Genomic DNA, 19,512 nt, shown 5'->3' on the forward strand with positions numbered 1-19,512 from the left:
TGTTTAGAGTTGGAGAGCTGTTTCCAGTTGAAATCTGGGCTCCTTTGAGGAAGTCATTTACAGGCCAGCAAACACAAGAGCAAGTTTGAAAGACCTTTGAGTCAGCTGGTTGAACTACTTATTACAAAATGTTTTTTTCATTGAGTTAACTAACTTGTCTCTCAATTATCTGACGAACCAGAGTGGCCTGGACAAAGGTTGTTCATATTCTTAAGGCTTTAAAAGATTTTCGTTTGTGTCTGAGCCTTTTGAACTGTCACAAACAACTCTGCACTTGCAGAATATTTGACTGCTCACTGCTACAAGCTCTGTCTACCTATCTGTGCTAAAACTCCATGCCAAGATTGCTAGTGTAACCATGCAAATCACTGTCCTGCTGTGGGCAAGTGAAATAAAGAAAACAACCTCAAAGTTCAGTATAAGACCATTGAGTTGAGACAATGGTGGTTGGTTTGGCCCTTCAGATATAGCTGTGCTACTGACATGAGCTGTGACATGTCAAACCTTAGGCTTTCAGTCACTTCTTTGACAGCTACTTCATTTTATGCTGTTATTGGCAAAGTGTCATTGCCTTTCACTCTGCCATCAGTAAAAGTCACTGTGACTATTTTCTGTAGAGTGTTTGCATGTTGCATGCACACATGGTTTTCAATCACAGCAATTTGGTCTATGTGAAGTCAATGAAATGCTTTAGGCCATTTGACACAGACAATTCTCTGCTGGCAAAGCAGTATCTTCTGAGATGAGACCTTGTATGTTCCAGTTTGGCCTGGCTTCTTCTGTGTCTGGAATGAGCAAGACATTTACCCTGCTCTATCTCTGTGTCACTACAGGGTCAGCCCAAGATGTATTTATCAATTGACGCTAGGATGGTTTTAGTTTTGCACTTCATTCCAAACATTTTTTGTGGAATAAGTACTGGTTGGTTTACATTTTTTTTTTTTTTTTTTTTAGGCAATAGATGAGGCATAATTACATTTCAGAATTCAAGTGCATATTTGCAAGAAACGTGTTTGACTACTTGTGACTAGGTAAAACTTCACATTAGATTAGCACTCAATTGGAAGATGCTCGCTGAGTGTTAGAATATGAAGAATTAAGCTGATGTGACATACTTCAAAATCTGTGGTACAAAAGACCTCCTTTTGAACCAGATGTCTTTGGGCTTTTTAAAATAGGCTTATTTCTGACCATAATGACCTGCATGAGAATTATCTGCTTTCTGAATTATACCATCAACTTAGCTATGGATATGAATTTATGGGAAAAGAATAACGAGCTATAACAAAAAAAAAAAAAATTTTTTTCTCTGTAGTGGACTTACCTTAACACTTAATTCAGTGTTAAGACTTAATCTGTTAAAGTGTTATCTTAGCACTTAATTCACTGCTTATTAAATTTTGTCTTTTTGGAATAATTCTGCCTTGATGGCTGTGATAAATATAAAACTGATTTTTTTTTTGCTTTTTAATGGATTTCAGAACTTGATGACCTTTGCTGAAAATAACTTGACTAGCTGGAGCCATAACAGAGTACAGCTTTGTGAGTGCATGTGGTAAAGGCTCAACTGTTTGTATGATATTTATCATTCCACAGATAGGCTAGCTAAAGAAATAGAGGAAATAAAAAATCAGTCCTGAGGGTAAAATATAAAACTTAAAAAAATTTCCTAAATTGTTTTTGTAACTAATTATGAACTTGAGCAATATTTTCACTATTAAAATATTTTTACTCAAATATATGTTGTGTTTTCTCACCTATATTGGAGATGCATATTGGAACTTTTATGCTTTGTCATGCTGAGGGGCTGTGATAGGTCAAACTAGATCTATAAAATTCCTAGTCTAGAGGTAAGTCAGAGTGCCCTGACTTTAGTGATGACTTTGTCATATTCTCTCAGCACTATTGCTGAATGTTCAGGGACAATTTCAGTCTTTGTATTGCAAGTACATTTCTTTCTGCAATTCAGCTGCAAGTGAGGACGTGGTTATTGTTCATGCCTGCCTACTAAGATTCCAGTAAAAATGTTTTCTTGGAACCAAGAAAAATACACTGCTTTAATAAAGAATTTTACCAGAAATGTTACTCCTAGCTTTTTTAAAATGTGGTAGACCAAGGTCATGCTACAGGCAAACATTCTGTTCCTTAATTGCCAGGATACAGTTTCAGTGCTTCAAAGGGTGGAGAAATTCTAAAGCTTCATTAAGACCTTTGGTACAGTCATCTGGTTTTCTCTGCTGATGTTTTCTGCCTATGAGCTTGAAAGCTTCAGAGTGGCTTTCCAGAGCTGTGTCTTGGAGAACACTGGGACACTACAGGCTGCTCTGCAAAGGTGAGGGAAGGGCAGCTCCCTCAGTGGCTGTGGTGTGGCAGCTGCTGCTGTGCCTCAGGATACAGGTGTATCCTCACACATAACCTTGCAGCAATACCAATAGCCATTCCTATAAATCCATCAGTAGGTGTAAAGGGTAAAGTTTGTTATGTGTGAGGAAAGCCTAATTGAAGGAAAGGAAGGAAGCAGGAAGTTGTCTCAATTTTTTTAATGTTGCAAATATTTCAGTGATTGTCAAATGGGCATTTAACTCTATGTGAACACAAGCCCTAAGCCAGCTTCAGTCTAGATTGAATTTACTTTTTTGAAAGTAAGGGGATTTCAGCCTTGTGGTAGACAAGATATTATATCTTAAGGAATTTGTCATATGCTTCAGGGATACTTGGGTGAATAGAGATGCTGTTGCAAAATAGATTTTGTTAGTGTAAATTCTTGCAGGTCCAACATTCCCATTTTATACCTGGCCCTCTATTACTTTTTTTTTTCAACAGTATTCCCTTTCACATTGACAAATGCTTAATACTGGGAATTAAAATAGTCCTTGTGAGGAATTAGTTCTGTTTAGACCAGGCAGTGTACATGAACTCATTCTGTACTGCTAACACTGCAACTAAATTTCAAATTGCCTTTTAAATTGGATCTTATTTGGTAACTTATTATATTTTCTGTTACTGTATTTTAAAGATTAGGAGTAGCTTTAATGCAGCAATGACACATTTAAAATCAATACTAATGGAGAAAAATATTTTTAAAACTTGTTACTCTTTTGGACTTTGCCCCTGTGTTACAAAGCTTAGTGTTTGTTACAAATGGACAGACCATTCTTTGGAAATGACATTTTCTTCTGAGAATGACTGAGTAATTTATTTTTTCCCTATTTCTAATGTCAGAATTGATTTAAATACCATCAATCACCTTTGCGGCCATTTCTTAATCTTCTCCTTTTGCTGTTACAAAATGGTATAGTAGTAGGAATATTATTGATGTCAGTGTCTAGAGCAATGTAAAGGTTATATAGCTAAGAGCAAAATCTTTTTTTATTGTTTGTTTGAAGCTGAAAGTTGCAGAGCATTATAGCATTAAAAATAAAATATTCTGGCAGGAGATGGTATAAATAGAAATACTAAGACAAACTGTCTCTCAGAATTATTCAGTGCTAGATCACTGTGTAATGCAACTAATGTGGGTAATCAGTTCTCATTCCTTAGCTTCCTTAGTGTGCTAACTCTTTGGAATGATGAAGCCCTTCTGGCCTAGACAGAGGTACTAGTTTTGCAACTGATACCAAGGCTTCAGATAAGCTTGTCTGACCAGTTACTGGTTTTCAATGGTACAGTTAAGGACATTAGGCAGTGAACTGTTAGTCTGAGCCACCTTGCATATGAAGTCCATATGAACTGCAGGCCAACTATGCTCACGTTTTCAAAATAATGTAATATACCTTACCTAACTGAAAATGTATATGCAAAAACAGGCATTTGTTTTTGGTCCTAGTTGCAGGATTAGTTCTTATTTATCCCATATCAAGACCTAACACAGGGAAAGCAGAAATGACAGGGAAAGGAGATGCACCTTTCATGGTGAAGGCAGAATCCCAGATAGAGCTGAACCAATTTTAGAACTGTGTAACTTGTCTTTGGTAGCCTTTTAGGAAATGGAGAAAAATAACTGGTTTTTACACAACCTTCAAATGTAATATACCCTAGTAGTTCCAGACCAGTAGTCTTACCTTTGAATATAACATTGAATAGACATGAGTGTTTATTTTAAGATTCCTCCAAGATGTACAGTTTAACAGAATCTACTTCCTGGGTAATAAAAATTAGATTCCAATAGTATTTTTAATTAAATCATAACATTAACTTTTAGAGCAGAAGGGTGATATTAACAAATGATTACTCTAGCCTTCTTGGGCCATTCCCCATGACTGCTTTAATGTATGACAGAGCAGTGGTGTCAAAGAGCCAGGCAGGTTCAGATATTTGCTTGTCATTGCCTTCTGAAGAAAGCTTTGTTGGTCTCCTTCAATAGACAGGGATAAAATATGGGGAAATAAACTGTCATCACTGAAAGTTAGCCTGAGTTACTTTACCTTCATACCACTCCATGGCCCACACACACCATTTTTTTCTCTCAGTACAAGCAGCTCCAAAGCAGTCATGAGGTACAGGATTACAGAAAGTCAACAAAAGCACACTGAAGTAGAGAAATCTCTTAAATAATACATATCTTCCCACACTCTTGAGGTGGCCTGTTTTTAATTCTCTGATTATAAATTAAGAGTTATTAAAGTGATTGTGTTTAATATGAAGTGCCTTTTTGAGCTGCTCAGGTGAACTCTGAGTGAACTAATATGATGGAAGAAAACCTGGTCTAGACAGTCATCTTACATCAGTGCATTTGAAAAATTAGGAGACATGTGGCAAGCAATGGGATATTCATCACAGCAGGTAGCAGATGATTGTCAGCTTTCCCAGTCCCCTGAGCAGAGATAAGTATCCATTTATGCTTCTGTCTAGGCAACCATATACTCCCCCATATACTAGGTTATTTAAAAGGCTTCTGTTTAATCATAAATGTGACTGTTCTTATGCTCCTCCTTAACAACAAGATTTTAACTGGATTTTGGATAAAATCCTGAAATATTTATGCAAAAACAGTCTTCAGCTGTATAGTTTCTTGATATATAGCTCATTAACATGATAGGTTAGCCATTACTTTCTTAAAAAAAATTCACCCCCATGCCTTCTACCACCCTAAAAAGCAGAATCTGTTAAATATGAGCTTAAAACCACAGAGATAGTAGTGCATTTCAAATCCCAAATTAAATTTTACTATACAGCAAAAACTGGAGAACAAACAGATGCAAATTACTGTTTTGATAATTTTGCACTGGAATTTTAAAAATCAAGAGTGTTCCCAGAATATAAAATATTCATAGCTTATATGGAATTTTCATATTGGGTGCATGTGAAGTTTTACTGTACTTTGCCTTGTTCATTAAACATTAAAGTATCTTTATATATTGACTTCATACATCATCTTTAACATCAGATACTGGTAATCAGAACTTCTAAAACTTGTACTATGCATGTGGAATTTGCATATTGATATCTATGATAGTTGCTGCAGCCTTAAATCCTGGGGACTATAGAAACTTTGGATGCAATAAGTAGGAAATCTGTCAGGTCCTGCAAGCAGGTGAAAGACTTAACATAATGCAGTACTAAAGATTTGTCATTAGGAAAAAATTCTTTACAGAAAGAGTGGGCAGGCACTGGAACAGGCTACCCAGGGAAGTGGTAGGATCACCATTCCCAAAGTATTCAAAAAATGTGTCAATGTGTCCCTTGCAGTCATGGTTTAGTGATGTACACAGTGGTGCAAGGTTAATGGTTGGGCTCAACAATCTCAGAGGTCTTTTCCAAACATAATGGTTCTGTGATCATAAGGATTCTAAAATAAGGGAATTCCTCCACTGTTGTTCTAGCTTTTTCCTAGAATTCTCCACAGAACAGTATCCATGATGATTGGTATCCCATCAGGATCTCAGCTGTATCTACCAAGAGGGAATGGACTAGGATTTCACTGTGGAATCTGCACATTAGTTGTTGTTTTGGAGGGGTTTTTGTGTAGTGAAAACTAGCTTTACTTTTCAATTCCAGGAAGAAAAAGGAAAAATTGGAACTCTGTGACATAGACACCTTCTGAATATCCTAGGAACAGGACCTCTTTTTATGTGTTTTGGTCTATAAACACTTAGACTATTGTCCAAGAGATGGTCTCAGACATTTTCTTAAAAGAATTCTCACACAATTAAATTAATCTTTTGATAGTTCCTGTGTCTTAAAGGCTAAAAATTAATTACATGCCTCTCTTCTTCGTATTGGTTTTGTAAGTACAAATAACTAGTCATTACTTTTTTAATTTCAATACCTCATTTCATGTGTCAACAGCAGCGCTACTGATGTTGTAACAGCTTCTACCTTATTAATTCCTTTTTATTAGAGAATACATTTTCAGATTGTTTCCATTTATTAGCAAAATACCTTCCTGTATGAATTTAGGTTGTTATGTTGTTGTTCTGAGCTTTTGTTCTTAACAGAATTCACAATTCTGAGAGCTATACTACATCTTACATGTGTACTCTAGTTGCAGTCAAGCTGCTTAGACACAAAACAACCTTATTCCCTGTGCACAAGGAGGCAAATGCATCTGGATTCTCCTATGCTATGCAAGCTAGCCTAACATTTATCCATGTCCAGCATTTCTGTCAGAAGATTATCAGCAAAACCAACAATGCACTTATTTAGATTATTGTAAAAAACTACAGTCTGTCTAGGAAAATGAAATAGTGAGGTAGATGGTGCCATTAAATATTTTTTTACTGTCAGTTAGAACTATAGTTCCTGGAGAGAACTATAGTGAAGACTTCAAATTCTGCTGGAAACCTGGCAGTACTCAAGTGATGTGGAAATGTGAAACCTGTTGTATTAACTCTTCAAAGAAATGTAAACTCTTCACGAATCAGGTCATAATGATAATATGCATTCAGGCTTGGGGCAGACGTACAGTAGAACTTCAAAAGCATTAAAACCTGTAACTCAAACCATTACAACGAGCAAAGATGCTCCTTAGAAAGGGATTGAGAGTCCGGGGAAGTAACATTTTAAAAATTATACACCTGAAATTCAGTATTTCCTCAAGACTTGTGTTGGATCCACTGAACTTTTAGGCTCTTCACTAATGTACCAGAATTGGGATTTCATATGGAGTCAACAGCAGCTCAGTCAGAAGGAAATTTGATCTGGAATAGGTTTAATCACTCCTTGAAAGTACTCATATGCTTTGCTCACATAAATAGGAGTTCCAAAAGAAATTATTCATCTTTAAGTAAATGCAGTGATTCTAGCCCTTTAGTCTCTCTTGCCATCTCTTCTCACTTTGTGCACAAGTGTTTGTGTGTCATGACGTCTCACTTCTGTATCTCCTAAAAATTTCAACTTTGCCTAAATTTGAAATATCTACCCAAAGCTTGAAAAAACAATCTAGTTGTCCCCAGATCAGAAAGTAGGTTAGCTCTAAGTACAGAGGATAAAGTATTTCATTTTAATTCCTTATAAAATTTCTATTTTGAAGTTTTTAACTGCCTTGGCCTAAATAGCTAATACTGTCAATACTGCTGAAATGTAGTGTTTCTGCAACTGCTAAATTGCATGCATTAAAATAAATTAGGATTCCTGCAGGTGTCTGATGAAACTATTTGGAATGTTTAGTTTAAACTAGTTCTAAGCACCCACTCCTGCCAGTATTACTTTACATAAGTGATTTAGATTCTGATTTTCATTTATAGGCTCAGCTTGAGGGAGGAATGTTTGCCTCTGCCATTCTTCCTTGCATGGCTGGAGAAAAACCTGTGCAATACATCCTCTTGGAAGAGACTGAGTCCCCACAAATAAAAATTTTCTTGGGCAGCACCAGAATTCACAGAAGCTTAAGCTGTGTTTCCCTTGGCATGACACAACTATGGACCATGTCTCAGGGGAGACATTTTATCTAGGCAAGCATGCAAATCCCTTCTGTGCTGAGGCCACCAATTAGTACCAAATAAGGTGGCAATTCTGTTTTTCTGATAACTAGTAAATAAGCTATGCACAGACAAATCCATTCCACACTCTGAAAAATTGGGAGTACTTCTAAGTGAAGGAGGTAAGAGTAGTTGTTTAAAATGAGAAGTTCTTAACCTGAGTGTGAGGTGTAAAATAACAACAAAGGAATTACTGTGAAATTAGTTTAGTACATGACAGAATTTAAATTTAAAGAAAATTCAAAAATTCTTTTTATGCAGTGGTAGAAATCTTTCAAAAGGTGACCTCCCTAATATCCTGGTAGAACAGAACACTGAAAATTGCAAGTGAACACAAAAATAAACATGCAAACTCCAACTTTTCTTCCTTATTTAAAGGAAACAAACTGACAAAGCACCTTAAAATAACAAGCTCTCTCTTCAGTTGTAAATGTGTAATCAAGTATAGAATATGTTGACGATTTATTTTATGTATTAATAGATTTCCAGTGGCTTTGGAGTCCTGAGTGGCTTTTCATTATCAGCAGTTTTTTGGTGACAGGAATGTATCTAATTTAGTTATCTGGGAAGCAACACAGTTTGAATAACCAACTTCCTACTTTTAGAATCTCTTGATAGAGAAGACACAGTTTTTCCATGTTAACTCATCTTTGAACAGAATTCATACCAGGTTGTTAGAATTTTGCTTTTAAATCAAGTATTGTGCTAAAAAAAAAGACTTCCTCTGCAGCACCATCTCAGAAGCAGAGAAAATCATTAGGTTTAATTAGGATCAAATATTTGTTAAGCACTGGTAGATGAATTGAGTCTATTCAATAATAGAGAAATTGTTTTTGGGTAATTTGCTGTAGTAGTAACACATGAGGCATGCATGATTGAATAAACCTGCACAGGGATCTTTTTTCTTCTGAGTTGTTTTTCTGTAGAGTAGCAGTTTTATTTACGTAGTATATGATTTTTTCCATCATTCTTAGATATCTGAATGAAAATTTATTTTGAAGCCTTACATGTTAAGTTGATAGGTTAAGGTTCCTGAAGATATTATATCTCCTTATATGTTCTTAAGTATCATTTTTCACTTCTAGCAAATGCAAATATGAGGAAATTGGTAAGTGACATGATGAGAAACCCATTAAGAGTTTGTATAAGGCATTTTTAGTGTCTGCGTATACTGTTCTGTGATAATGTAACAAACAAGAACCCAGGTAAGAAAACTGAATATGAATTATAGCCTAGGCTTTTTGTGTTACAGCCTTTTGGCTAAATTCTGGGCCTGTCAATGAGACATATTTTTTTATTTACTGGAAATCAGTTACTATTGAGAATAAAAAACTTAATTCTGTAGCTTCAAGGTGCAACCTTGAATTTTTACAACATTCTTACTGAGGACCTTCTTACTGAGGTCTACAGTTATGATTCAGGTTCAGAGTCGTCTCATTTTGAAGCTACAGTGCTTTGTTTTGCCTTTAGTAGAGACAAATAGGTAAAAAAAAAAGTGTAAATGCACATGATGGTATGGATAAGCTGAATGGAGGAAATAGTTCAACTAGCAGTGGTGTGGACTTATTTATCAGCTGGATGACCTCTAGGTAGATGCAAAAGCTTTACCTATGTTACAGGATTTCAGAAGGAAGAATGACAATCAATTTTTTCTTGAGTCTCAATCCTGGAAGAGTTTATCAAGATTCATAACAGTAAGCACTGATCATAGGGTAATCTGACTTGTTTTCAGAAAAAAAAAATTTGAAATTAGGGCTGACCTTTTCCAAAAACCAAGAAGCACTGCTCAAAGGGAGTTCATTTCTGCACTTAGTCTCTAAACCCCAAAGAAATTATCTTTGCAAACTAAGGAAGATAAAATTAAGCACTGTAGCCTGTGGCACCTCCTTCAAAGCTTTAAATGTAAATGTAAGGGTTGGAATTAGGTCAACCACTTTCTGGATATATTTTTCTAATAGTGCTTAGTGTACTACTGAAACTGTAGAAAGCAGTAGTTTCTGGCTCTCTAAAATTGTCAAGGAGCAGTGGAAGGAAAAGGTTGTTTGAGAGTAGCTTCATGGCTTTGAGTGCAGCATGTTGATGGCATTTCAGTTCCAGTCTCTTAGTTGTCATTAAAAAATGTGATGGAGTTCTTTTATCCTTGCTAATAAAGTGATGAGTTTGAAAATGGGGGGATCCATGCATGAAAGACACCAAAGTGGTAGGCTAAGATCTCTGGTTAACATCTTTGTTTGTCAACAGCCCATACTGGTCAACGGTGGCCCCAGCAGTAGCCAGCCTTCTTCAGCATTTAAGCAACAAGTGAGAAGAGACTGCAGTTTCTCAGGCTTAGTAAGGGCACTGTAATGTAATTGCTGTCCTTGGATGGACCAATGCACACAAACCCTGAGATCATTCTGACTGGGGAAATGTTTTATTCAGTCTGTCACATCAGCCAAGCTCTTTGCACTGAGATCCCTCAAATGCACGGGGTCTGGCAACTGATTCAGCACAGGGACAGGCATACTACTTGCTGAAGGTGACTGTAAACAAGCCACAACAAAAGTGCTTGGCAGTGTTAAGCCACTGAGGATTCTTTTTTAATTGGGTATTCCAAAATGGTCAAGAAACCCCAACCCAAGTTTTTGCATAGTGCCTTTTGTCCCCTTGTGTCCAATTCCTGAGTGCTTTCCAGTAAATTGTATTAACTTTATCCTACTGAGATGAGCACAGTTGGTTAGAGAACACCAAGGTTGTGGGTTCAATGCCCATATGGGCCATTCATTTAGGAGCTGGAGTCAATGATTCTTCTGGGTCTCTTCTAATTCAGAATATTCTGTAAACTTCTGTTGGTGTAATGAAGATGTCCTCAGAACTAAACCTGGTCAAATAAGGTACTTGCTAAAAAAAAAATGAGCAATTTTTGGTGGCTGTTGAAGAACAGTTATTTCCATAAAGTGTTCTGTCACAGGATGGAAATGTTTTTATTAAGTTTTATACAAATATTATTCTACTTGGCAAACTCTACCTGATATGTATACAGCAGATGTATACTTTGTAACTTAGCAGTGATGCTCCTCAAAACAGGGTTTGTGAGTTTCTCTAGGAGACAAAATAAGAAAATGCAGAAGCTGCATGAGTTCTGGTAATACAGCCAGATATTTGTGTTTGGGGATAGCATTTGGGTAATACAAACCAGCAGTTACTCTGGAGCTTGCCACCTCCTCCAAGCCTAGGCAAATATTTCACGGTTTCTGGTGTCATACTCAGGATCTACTTTTATAGCCAAAAAGCATATATGTGTGCAGAAACAGGAATTTATTGTTAGTCTGTCAATGTTATAAGTTCAGTCAAATCAGACCAGCATACTTTTGTATGCTTTTGTGTTACTTTTTACTGGTAATGGCAAGAACTCCATTTACTGGGCTTAGCAACAGAAGCATAGAAGTTTGAAGTTTCCTGTGGCCTGTCTACCATCTTTGGTTTTGGGATGAAGGTGATGCCTCAAATTTTAGAATTTTTTGTGTGCATCTGAAATCTCCTCCTATTGGGGTTGTTGGCTGCCCAGTGCTGTCTACAGCCAGATTTACCTTCCATTTCATGTTTACCAGAGTCTAATAAGAGTTTTTCTGTGTCATTTATGTTGGTTAGCAGTTTTCTAATTTCTTCTAGTGAACACTTGGTTATGAGGCCTCCAAATCTCTAGTCAATGGTTTTGGAAACAGTTTATTTCTAATTAAGCTTTCAATTGAAATTTACTCTCTTTGTAGCAGAGTTGCAATTGCTGTGATCAGAGAGATGGTCTCTTAGTTACAGACTTATACGCTTACTATATGGCATCCTATAATTAGATTTTATTGTACTGACCTTTAAAGAGAATGTGAGTAATCGGCAGTTTTTACCAAGGAGAGAAAAAAAAATCACAAAATAATGTCAGAAGAGTACTTGAGTACTTTTAAGTAGAATTATATACAGGTGGATAACATTGAGACTGTTATTATGGTGAAAGTGCCCTTTAGTAGATAATAGTAATAAGTATTTTTTAACTGTTAAAAGAATATAAATTACATACTGGAACTGCACAGTCTGTAAAACAAATACTATATGCATTGTTAAAAATGAAGAGGAAATAGTCTTTTCCATGTTTGTGAACATACCTTTATGCCTTCTTTGTGGAAAGTGAATGCATTAAAGTTTCTGGCATTACAGTTTGTGGCATTGCAGCTCTAGTACCAGAAAAATGTGAGAACTAAGACCTCTGTAAAACCAAAAGCAGATGTGTCAATTTTTTCTGCAAGAATGTCTTGTCCATTGGAAATATGGACTTAATATCCTGACTACCCAACAGCTGCTGTTTAAAAACTCCACTCCACTCTGCAGACAGCAGCTGAACGACTCACTCTGTAGACTGGATTGGAATAAGCATGTCTGATGAGCATCTGAGAATGATAGCTGGAAGGCAGCACTCATGACAGCTGGACCAGTGACTATAGACACTCATGCCTAGTGTTGTGCAAAGACCAGCACTTGAGATCCTGGTGAGTAGACAGGGAGCATGGAAGGGTACAGATGACACAGGATGCATTTTCAAATAGGGTCTATAATTATACGCACCATTTCATGTGTGTGATACTAATTGCATACGTAATTTCTGGCATGCTGGTCCTCATGTTTACCCAACTATGGCATTTACATGTGACTTTTCTTTGTGCCTATGCAAATTTTTCCCTTATTTTCACATGCAGTCATCTGAAAATATGAGGACATACTGCTGTATTGCATCAGGGCGTACTCCTCTGTGGGCTGAGTCAAGGCTATCCCAAAATCATACCCAACACTTCTAGTCTGGAAAGAATATGTGTTTTGGTTATGAAAGAAATTATTGGGCAAAATATTTAGTGTGATCAAATCACAAGTTTTTAAATTACTGTGTTTTCTCAGCTCTTGTGTATTCCAGGAAGAGTATGTCAGATGCTGCATTGATTTAAAGCAGATTGCTCATCTAGGTATTAGTAATGCTCTGTACAATTCAATGTGGCTAATGAAGCACTGCATGCTACCTTCGGGGCTATAACTATGGCTTGGAATAAAAATATGACCTTGACATTCTTTGAGCTGAACAATGAACTGGTCGATCGGAAATGACTCCAATTTGTTATCCTATATGGTCACAGAGTAAATGCACATTATGTTCCCAAACGCAAAGAGAAGTAAAAGCTGAAGAGGAAAGTGACTTACCACTCTTAATATGTCCAAGTGAACTGTACATTTCCATTTCCTACTGTACAACATATCCTTTGTTGACAAGCTATGTTTACATTGAGGTGATTGGACACTCTTTTCAAGTAATTAGAGGAATAGATACAATAATATGCTAGGTATTCTAGTAAGACATGATTCTGACAAATATACAGCTCATTGAAATGCCTTTTATCTTTGTGGGATAATTTCCTGGCCATCTCAAAAAAGGTTGCTTCAAAAAAAGTAACTTTGATGTTAAAAATTGAGGCCTATATATATAATATATATATGCTTATGTTCATAACTACAGTAAACAATAGGAGCAACTCTGGAGTAGTGCATTAACTTTTCATTTCTATTTTCCTGAGAAATTGATGAATCATTGTAAAACTTTAAATCTGAAATTATTTTTTTCCAAGTTCAGTTCCAAAATACTCTTGCAAATTATATGGATAGTTTTAAAATAAAATGTTTTGAACTTCTGAGGTATGCCTCTGTTCCTAGAATGACAAGGATTTAATACATAAGCTGTAGTGGAAGTATGTAATTTTAAATAAAATTCTTGACACCACACTACAGTTTACAGTTGAAATAACATGAAATTCTTAGCAGTCAAAAATTACGTAGTTCAGAAGTTACAAATAATAAATTAAAAAAAAACCCCTTGCATTCATTTATGTGCCTCCCTTCACTTTGTGTCAATGGCTATGATTTTTATCTTCTCAATCTAGATCAGTTAAAAAAAAATCCAGCTATTATTTTTCTCTATGTGTTTCTTGTTCCCATTTTCAGAATAGGATGTATACTTTGACCTTAGCTGTGCTGTTGAGATTGTGGAGCTTGTTACAGTAATTGGTAATGACTGTTGGTTTTGCTGCTGTATATTATTATTATTATTATTGTTATTGTTATTATACTTAAGTTTTATTTCTCACTGCCTTCTGGATATAAACTTCAGGTTTGTACTTTTTCTTGGCAGATCTTGGCTTTAACTCTTCTGCCTAGCTGGATGCACATGAAGAGTGCTCAGGGATGACTGTTGAGCATGTTTAGGCTTCTGTCGCTTTCCCAGAGAGTGCTACTGCAACAGAGCTCTACCAAGGCTTTTATTATACTACTCTTTTTACATCCTATTATATGAAGTGAAGCTCTTAAATGTTTCCTGATCTCAGTAGGGTGCAGAGGTAGCCCAAAAAATATACCAATCAGGCCAAAATGTCTGCAGGCCTGGCCTCTTCATCAGCTCTTTGTCCAGTCATCTTTTTGTTTTAGGGCTTCATTGCCCTTTTCTGACTGTCCTCCTATTCCAGTTGTTGATTTCTTTTATTCTTTACCAGTTATTATTTTTACTCCTACTCCTGTTTGTCTTTCTGAGATCACATTTTCTGGAAAAAGCAATGGAGAGTGAGTCTTACTCATTTCACCAGTTCATTAGGTGATCTGTTACTTTCACATTATTCACCACATTATTCATCACTCTCAGCATTTTAGAGGCAAAGTGAGGTTAGTCTTGGGTTTAACCATACCAGGAGATTTGGATGCTGTTGTGTGAGTGGAAGCCATCAGGTGCTAGTGATTGTGTGTTGTTCTGTTCTGGAAGATATGAAACATGTCAATTCATTCTGTACTGTAAAAGTGTTAAAGCTAACTTAGAGTTCATAACTGTATCCAGAGATTTCCTGAAGGAAACCAGAGAGTTTAGTTTCTTTGCTCCAATACTGTGGTATATGTGGCTTCTTTGTCTTCTGAACATCAGATACATTGTCTTCTGAACCTCAGATACATGTAAATGTACATTTACATTTATGTAAAATTTTTCATTTTACATAGTAGGTAAATCATGGCCTTGGTCCTGATCTTTCCTGCTAGTCTGATGTTGGTATGCTGTATGTTGATTTATTATACTGTTTATATGCACATTTCTTTTGTAAAATGTTTATAAATGTTTTGTGTACTTGTAGTTGCAGGGTTCATATAGAGGCAGTAGTCATATAGTTAACTACAGTGGATATTGCATGTAGTTAAACACAACCTGGTTTCATTTAAAAGTTCAAAGGAGTCCAAATTGAAAAAATCTAAGATGAGATCTTGCTGTTACGAGTCCATGTAATCATCCAACAGAGTTTGTGTACATTGTCACACATTTTGGTGTTTCTGCTTTATGCAGGGAGATGTATCATTTTTGTTTGCTTCAAGAAGTCATGCAGTGTGAGAAGATGAATGAGCTGCAGATTTAGATTGTTTTAGAAACACTTGTCTAAGTTCATAGCTTCGCCTTTGATGCTACAAGCTTAATAGAGAATTTGGCTAGATGTTGAACATCTGCATCATTAGCCTTAACAAACAATGTAAATGAAGGGAAAAAGGAGCTCTACAATTTAGCTGTGATGCATTTGCATGCTTTCTCTTCTTAGGTTGCTCTGACTGTTTAGGGTACAGAGACACACTTCCCTGAGTGATATAGGACAAACTGCTTCCAAAACCTCATACAGCCAGGATCCAAATTAGAATTTACTTCAGTTTAGAAATTCAGACTCTTCTGTGTTCTATAGGGAACCTAGATAGGACAGTGAGCTTGAAATCTCTGGAATTCCTTCAGGGCCTGGGGAAGAAAAGTGTACGTGCAATGAGGATTCAGATAACCCAAACAAGCAATGCAGAATTGTGCTAGTTCTAGAACAGACATGTAAACGTGGCACCATACCTGAACTAGTAAGATGTATGTGGGAAAATGTTGGACCCTTGCTCCTCTTAAATTAAAAAGGATTAAATTATCTTTTGTGCTGTACTATGCTTTAGAAACCTGGAAGTTTGGAATGATGCCAGCTTGGGATCTTGAAGCAATGGCAATTGAATTTTATAAACATACACTTAGAAAGCTGGATATACTAAACTCAGCAGTATGATTATTATATGTCTGGGTTCTTCAGTTGGCTTGGTATCCCAATCTAAAGATTGTATCCTAATTCTGTGTTTACATGCATGGCCTCCCTGGGAATTCTGCAAGAAATTGGATAGCAGGTGTTGGCACTAATACATACATCTCTTGTTAAGGAGAATTTACTTCTGCATGCTCTGTCTCATTAACAGATATCACCTTACCTAAGTTACTATTAGTAAAAGTTTAGTGAAATATTTGTCTGTTTACTCTTGTTGGCAGTTGTGTTCTGAATTTGATTTACTCAGCAAGAGATTTGCCGTGGCCTGTGTAGTTGTTCCCCTTGGTTTCTCTCCCAAGCATATCTGCTATTCATGACATTCATCTGTTATAGAAAGCAGCACCAAAAGAAGATATATAAAAGCTCAAGCCACACATCCCATTTTTTTAAAAGCTGACACACAAGAAAATGTTTATTTCTTACTTTATAGGTATTTTTCTTTTTTAAAATTAATAATAATTTTCAGTTTTGTTTCTCTTCTTTGAGCAGCTAGAGAAATACTTGTTTGGAATATAAAAATGTTAAATATATAGAATGAGCTTTGTTTATGTGCATTGTTCCCACAAATATATGATGCCTTCATCTTGTTCTCTCAAGGGCTGAGTTTTCCATCATCTATATTTTATTAGTGTTGTTACTTAACCCATTGCAGAGGGTAAAGAGGGGGATGGGGAAGGTGTCTTTTCTTGTAGCCATCAAGATGCTTTCTCCTCTCCTGAAATATTTACTGCTAACATTTTGTAATTCGAAATAGCAGTCAACATACCGTTAATGGCATTTAAATGTATAATGAGCAATTCCTATATGTAGAATAAGAAGGACAAATTAAGAGGCTGGATTAAAGTGATTGTATCAACAAAATCTGGTATTTGGAATTTATCAAAGGCAGAGAATATTAAATCTTAGCAAGCCATGCCTGTTCAGCCCTAAGGTTTTTTCACCTTGTCACTGATGTTGTGAGTTTCTTGGTATTGCAGACACTTTGTATGTGAAGTAGGGTGGGGGTAGGTTCTGAAGAAAATGACTGAGGTTTTTCTGTCAGCTCTTCAAGTGAGCGAGGCATCCTTATCTTGACCTGCTGTCTTCTTTTCCTATTACCATAAATACAACCTTTCATATACTTTATAATGCAGAAGTGAAGCAAAACCATGCAAACGAGTAACAAAGGGCTTTGTGTTTGAGAGGTGCTGGGAAAAACACACTAATAAAAGAGTCTTCACAACATTTAGTATAATTTTTCTTTATTTCATTGTGTATGTTAAATTATTAATTTCTAAAACTGCTGCTAGTAGTTTGTTCGTCAGTAGAGAATTGCTGTAAACACAGAAATAATCTGTCTTTAGAAACCATTTATTAGGCTGTTCCTTTTGTCAAAAGTTTAATAGCATTAAAATAAATCAATAATTTTTTAATGCATAATATTTCTATTATTCTGAGAGAAAGAATTTTACCCTTCTGAATTCAGAGGTGAATAGATTTGGTATAGGTTTTTTAGTTGCTCCATTTTGCAGTAGCTGCAGTTTTTTCAATATTAACATAATTTAATCTTTACCGTAAGGCATGATCAGTAATGCAGTGTCAAATGGTAACTGTCAGATTCTTAAATTCTTCATATTGGTATTCAACTTGACAGCTAATTTGCAAACCCCTTCCCCCCACCACATGTGATGCTGTAACTTTTAGTATGGATGAATCCTCTGACTCCAGCTGGAAATACAAATGTAACGTGATATGATCAGGATTCTTTTACATGAGCAACAATATTCAGTATATTAGAGGCCAAATATGACTTCTCATTTAATGCAAACAGGAAAAACAGAGCAAAGAAGCAAAAGACAAATAATCTTGTGGTTTCCACTGGAAATTTCTGTAAGTATGACCAATCAGGTAGGAAGGGAAATCTGACTTTATAGGTTCCCACCTAATAGGGCTCCCCCTTTGCCACATACCACACAAGAAGTCTTTGGATGCTTTTACTATATAAAGATATGTTCACGTCAAGGAGTTTGACTGACAGTTTTGTAAACTGAAGTATTGTGTATTCTTAGAAAAGAAACAACATCTTGTGTCTAGATATGGAAAAAATATTTGGAGGGGACATTTTTGGAATTAATTAATGAAAAGAAATAGTCTATAAAAAGTTTGACAAAGCAGAAAGCATAAAAATATCCCTGTAATTGCTGCATTGCAAAACTGCAGAGTTAAAGCTGCTTTTCCAGTTCTTACAGTAGCCAAAAAATTGTTTAGGCTGCTTTTAATATAAGCTAACTGAGCTCAGTTAACTGTGTGCAAGTAGAAAATGTGTGCTTCCTAGTATGCAAAATCAGTGCTAAAAATCTGTTTCATGTGAGGGGTTTGTCCTCTGAGGCCTAAATGCAGCAGATTTCTACCATGCATGTTTAGCTGTAGCTTGGGAATAATCCCATCCTTATACAGAAAAGCCTGTTTTTAGATCTCAAAGAAGACTATGGATTCTATGAGCATATATTAAAGACTTTGAGTCAGAGCCCTAATATTTTAAATGGGAAAGCTAGCAATGGAATCCTACTACAAGCCTGGTATTAGCCATAATTACAGCTTCAGATATTCGAATCAGAAAGCTTAATTGCCCAACAATATGCACAGATTTTTGTCTACGAAATACACCATAGCAATGTCTTTTACAGGGAATACATCAACACTGTTGTCAGTAGAAGAAAAAGTTATCTGATGGCAGCAGTTTTCCTTTACCTTGATTTCCATCATTTCTCAGCTTGCAGATTGTCTCATTTCAGAAAACTCTTGTATCATATAGAATAATGCTATTATTCAAGGCTAAAATTGATAAGTAGGCAGTTCTTGGGCTGCCCATTCTATTTAACACATTGGGAGCAGAGCTCACCCTTGGCCTTCCTTTTCTGTGTGTAGTAAATTCCACATATTGTGCCTGAACAACTGGCATTTGCAGTGGGACCAAAACACCAAACAGAGGGTGTGCAAAGTCCAAGACACTCCTGTGTTGCTCTTGCTTCACAGCTGATGCTGATCCTCTGTACTGTAGTGATACTGTAATGTTGTGGCACCATAATTTATCCTAGCAGCATGACACAGTATTAGTACAAAGCCTTGAAGCTAGTGTCTTCATTTGAGAACCTGTGAAAATCTAAGGTTATTTTTGGACCTTTGCATCCTTCAGATATGGTTTATGAGATGTGTAACAGCCTCATCTGTCTTAAGACAGCAGAGGAAACTTGCTTCAGGCTTTTCTATCATCCGGTTCTCAAAGTACCCTCTTTGCATACCTATCCTATTAGGGATGGTTGGATTTTCAGCAAAGATGACTGAAGACAGAGCACTAAGATCAGCTGAGATGCCTTTGACAGGAACTAAGCTGCCTGAGCCATGCAGGCTGGAGGAAAGGCAGGAGCAGTGTGTTGCTGCCTTTCCCTTCAGCT

The 19,512-nt window shown here is 36.3% G+C and overlaps 1 protein-coding gene across 2 annotated transcripts in view; it reads left to right on the top strand.

The window, feature by feature from the left end:
* Window positions 1–19,512, top strand: part of SORBS2 (sorbin and SH3 domain containing 2) — a 144,209-nt gene that overhangs the window by 23,909 nt on the left and 100,788 nt on the right. The window contains exon 3 of one of the 2 annotated variants that reach the window (XM_053940092.1): window positions 955–1,031. The exons of the other annotated variant lie outside the window; for it this stretch is intronic. The gene's annotated coding sequence lies outside the window, so the exon portion shown is untranslated. The remainder of the gene's footprint in view (window positions 1–954; window positions 1,032–19,512) is intronic. 2 annotated transcript variants of the gene reach the window in all.

This window comes from Vidua chalybeata, chromosome 4 (assembly GCF_026979565.1).
Source record: "Vidua chalybeata isolate OUT-0048 chromosome 4, bVidCha1 merged haplotype, whole genome shotgun sequence".
Classification (NCBI taxonomy): domain Eukaryota; kingdom Metazoa; phylum Chordata; class Aves; order Passeriformes; family Viduidae; genus Vidua; species Vidua chalybeata.